Source organism: Mastomys coucha, unplaced genomic scaffold, assembly GCF_008632895.1.
Source record: "Mastomys coucha isolate ucsf_1 unplaced genomic scaffold, UCSF_Mcou_1 pScaffold23, whole genome shotgun sequence".
NCBI lineage: Eukaryota > Metazoa > Chordata > Mammalia > Rodentia > Muridae > Mastomys > Mastomys coucha.
This window is the reverse complement of record NW_022196906.1, coordinates 68,755,675-68,760,795: the sequence shown is the minus strand read 5'-3', so window position 1 is coordinate 68,760,795 and position 5,121 is coordinate 68,755,675.

Below are 5,121 nucleotides of genomic sequence, written 5' to 3'. Positions count from 1 at the left end.
GAACTCATTCTGTAGACCAGGCTGGTCTCGAACTCAGAAATCTGCCTGCCTCTGCTTCCCACGTGCTGGGATTAATGGTGTGCGTCACCACTGCCCGGCTTAGTAAACCAGTCTTAAAGATCCCAAAGAATAAGCTCAGTACTGAGTCAGAACATACAGTGATTACAATGGTGTGGACTGCTAGTAAACAGGTAAACAGAAAGAGAACCCAGAAACAGAGCTCCACTAATATTGTCAACTTGTCTTTGCCGAGTATCAAAGATGGCCGAGATGCTGAGATCCAGGAAGGACAGAGTCCACAAGTAAGTCTAGTATAGACTGGGGCGGGGGAGGGGGGTGAAATTAAAAGTCCAAACACAAGCTTATATCTTCTGCAAGAGTAACAAAAATGAATCATGAAACTAAAGATAAAACACGAAATTAAAAAGTAGCTTCAAGGTGAAAAAATTCACCGTTGACTTATTAATGATTTTCAATATGACATTGTCCATGAAAATACTGAATAAACTGCACTTCATTAAAACTGAAACTTCTGGGACTGAAGAGATGATGCAGTCCTTAAGAGAACCTGTGTGTCAATCACAAGACCAGATCACAACATGGCACTGTGTAGATGGCTTCAAAACTGTAACTCTTTGCTCATTTAAACTGGGTTTAAAAAGAAAAAGAGAATAGGTATTTTAGCCATAATCACCCCCATCTGACCACAACCAAGATACTGCCCTGTAGGTGAGAGATTGCTTCACACAGTGATCAATAAGGACAAAGGAATATTATTCATTGGTAAGAGGAAGTAACAATCAGGTATTGAGAAAAAAAATGACAGAACATGAATACTTAGTTCCTAAGTATAAGAAGCCTAGTTGGGGGTCCAGGCAGGTGCATAGTGGGCAGGGCAGTTGCCAGGTAACAACTGCGCAGCCTCCAGAGGAGACAGAAGCAGATCTGAGTCTGACAGAGAGAAAGTGATAATTAGAGTGGGCAGGCACCTGGAAGCTACAGAGGCAAGGTGAACTGTGTCTCCAAATGCAGCCAAATTTGCTCCACCCTAACCCCCCAGCCAAACTAATTTCAAATTTCTTGCTTATAATGAGAGAAGACATTTGTGTTGCATCTACTGTTGAGTCTGTGCTAAGTATGAATGACGGTCTCAGAAGTCGTGAGGAGGGTCCCACTTGATCCATATGTAGGTGGATTATCCAATATGTTCTTTCTTCCTTGAGGCAGGCCACAAACTGGCTTCTTGTATATCTACTGAGCTGTGATTGCATCCCTGACATCCAGAATGATACAGATTAAACAGGTGGAGAGTGACTTTTATTGCAGTCAACAATTAACGGGGGCTGGGCTCAAACTGTGTAGTCTGTGACCCTGTCATCAACAGCTGACAGTTTTCTTCAGATGTTTGGTTGACAACCAATGCTTTAGTGGTTCCTCTCTGGATCTTTTCCATAGGTTAGAGTTGATGGTTAGCCAACATTTTGCAGAGATATTGGTCACACACTTGGGGAGTCACCAGCTATGTGGCTCCTTCCCTTCCAAGCTGCCCTGCTGCCCTCTAAGTGTAGAAACCTGACATTTTCTGCTTTAAAGCCTGAGGGGCCACTGTCCTTGTCTGGTATGTGAATAAGTGACTGCCTCCAGGCAAGGAGATAACACTCCCTCAGTAGGACCTAAGGAGTGCAATTCTAGTTTCTACTTATGCTGATTTCCAGGAAGTTTCCTTAAACACTTTCAAATTGCAATCTGAGGGTTGCTTCATTTACCTAAGCTACCCACCTTTGTCCAGAAGAAGTGAGGACTGACTCAGCTGGGACCTGTCCCTTAATTTCTATTCTATATACACTTATTATTGAACTGTTTTTTATTAGATATTTTCTTTATTTACATGTCATATGATTTCTTCATTCCCAGTTTCCCCTCCAAAAAAAAAAAAAAAAAAAAAACCCAAAAACAACAAGAATAAAACCCTGTTCCCTCCCCCCTCCCTCTACTCACTGCCCCACCCTATCCCGATTACTGGCCCTGGCTTTCCTCTACACTGGAGCACAGAACCTTCACAGGGCCAAGGGCCTCTCCTCCCGTTGATGACAGACTTGGCCATCCTCTACTATACACATGCTACCAGAGCCATCAGTCCCACCATGTGTACTCCTTTGTTGGTGGTTTAGTCCCTGGGAGCTCTGAGGGTACTAGTTAGTTCATATTGTTTGAACTGTTTTTTAAAATACCTTTACAACACTAATTTGTTTATGCTTTATAACCTTACGGGACTGATCCTTATCATTCCTGTTTGTCAGTCCCAAAATAGCTGAAATTGAAACATCGGGTGAAGTTAAATGAACCTAGTTCACAACTTTTGTTCTTTAAAAACAAAACGAAATAGGTGTTGATGTGGTAACCCCGAAGTTCTTCGAGTGATGCCTTATATTTCGGTTTACAGTCTATGTGAGAGACAGGACAGCACAGAGTCAGAAAGAGACAGTGGCAGCTCACGAGCACGCTTTGCCTCTGCCTCTCAGTGCTTGTGTGACCTTGGCTGAGGCTGTCTCTAGCTAATTTCAGGATTTTCTCGAAAGCAGCAGTGTGCCTTACCACAAGAGAAGAGAGCCCTCCTCCGTCTGTGCAGTTCCTGATGTTTCCACTTGAGGGGGAAACAATACTAGACATCCATTTTCTTAACTCAGAAAAAGAAACTCCAGTTGTTTCTTGACGATTTCAAACTCTTCTTTGGAGGAAATGAAGGTAAAGGGATCAATAAACAAATCCTGTAAGGAAAACACTGTTTGACTCTCTTGGCTTCCTGACACTTAAGCCTTTGGTTTTTTTAATAGTTTTTTTTTTTCTTTTGTATGAGTTTCTGTCTTTTCCTTTGAGATGAGCTTTTCCTTGTGTCTCAGCTCCTCCTCTTCCTCCTCCTCCTTCCCCTCCTCCTCTTCCTCCTCCTCCTCCTTCCACTCCTCCTCTTCCTCCTCCTCCTCCTTCCCCTCCTCCTCTTCCTTGTCCTCCTTTTGCCCCTCCCTTACCTATCTCCTTCCCTTCCCCTCCTCTTCTTTCCCCTGTCCCTTCCCCCTTCCCTCTTCCTCCCCCTCCTCTTCTTCCTCCTTCCCCTTCCCACCTCTTCTTTCCCTTCTCCCTCTCCCTTCCTCTTCCTCCTCCTTCCCCACTTCTCCCTCCTAAGGCTCAACTAAGACCATCCTGCATATTCAGATTCTTACATAACAGTAGCAAAATACCAGTTATGAAGTAGCAGTGAAAATAACTTTATGGTTCTAGATCACCACACCATGAGGAACTTCATTAAAGGGTCACCACATTATTAATGTTGAGAACTGCTTTAGAATGTACTCTTATATTGTTTAAGGTCTGGTTCCTCACTTACAAGGATCCACCTTCACAGCTGCTATTGGAGCTTAAACACTATCTACCACTCAGTTAAGACAAATTCCTTCATGACTTTTCAATTAGTTCAAGATTGGCAGAAATTTATACCATCTTACATGAGGATGTGTCTGTGACCACCAGATGTCACCCTGGCATTTAGGATTCTTCTAAACATAAGAGCCAACTGCTCCTTCACAGGCATGCTAGTTAAGATAGTCCATATCTAGACTAGCAATAGTTTAAGACAGGCTTTGGGAAGGCAGGAGTGGAAGTCAATCTAGGTTTTTCTGTTTCTTTTCATGCCTGATCACTGGACAGCTCAGTGGACTTTTCTCCTAAGTGGTTGTGACACAGTGTTAACATGGCCTCTTCATCTAACCTTAATTTAATAACAAAATTTTTTTTTTTTCAAGACAAGGTTTCTCTGTATAGCACTGACTATCCTGGAACTCACTCTGTAGACCAGGCTGGCCTTGAACTCAGAAATCCACCTGCCTCTGCCTCCCAAGTGCTGGGATTAAAGGCGTGTATAACCACTGCCCAGCTATAACAAGACATTTTTAAAAACCCTAAAATGCCTGGTCATTTTTTAAGTGTATAAGGATCCTCTTAATTCTAAGCAGAACCCATTTCTACATGGTGCTAATTTGTGGTAAAGGTCAACTTTAGCCTCTGTAACTCTTGATAATATGTCCAACCACCAATAATCATCATCTTCCACTATGGTGCCTAACTGTCCCATGTTCAAAATCTTATCTAGAAGGACTTTCCATTCTGTGTGCATGACAAGTTTAAACTGCCTTCTGCCTCAGAGCTCTTCCTCTACCTTTCAAGGTTTGCCCTTTAATAGTTTAACTCTTAAGGATGAATTGTCTGAGTTTTCATAGAAGATAAGGATCAGCTTATTTCAAGTTCTTCAATATGAAAGAAGTACAATATGCAATTAATATTTATATAGAATTATCATGTGCCATGTGCTTTATGTGTACAACCAAATATGGATGAAAGTCTTTTTTAGTTTTCTTTGGTTTGTATAAGACCCATAGAAAAGTTTCATAAAGTAATGATAATGCCTATCCAAATACTTATGATGGGGCAAGATGTGGTGGTCCCTTCCTCTCTCCTTCCCTTTCTCTCTCCTTTATTTGTCTTAGTAAGAGTTTCATTACTGTTTCATACCAAGGCAATACTTATAAAGGCAAACACTTCATTGGGGGCTGACTTACAGTTTCAGAGTCCATTATCAGTTACAGCTACAGAGTCCATTACAGTTTACAGTCCATTATCATCATGGTGGGAAGCATGGCAGCATACAGGCAGACATGGTGCTAGAGGAACTGAGGGCTCTACATCTTGATTCAAAGGCAGCCAGGAAAAGTCTCTGATTCCACTGGCCAGACTTGAGCATATATATAAAACTTCAAAGCCTCACCCCCACAGGGGCACACTTCCTCTAACAAGGCCACACCTCTCTATGACATGAAGCTATGGGGACCAATCCTATTCAAACCACCACACTTTTCTTTCTTCCTTCTTTTCTTTCTTCCTTCTTTCCTTCTATCTTCCTCCTTGCCCTTCCTTCATCAAGCTTTTTTGAGTTACAATTGATTAATAAAGCTAGCACATAATGTCTACAATTTGGCGAGTTTGGACATAATAGTAGATGGGAAAGCAGCAGCAGAACTAAGTAACAGATTGAGTAATGACAGCTTGCTCAGCAGTATCCAAGCATAGAAT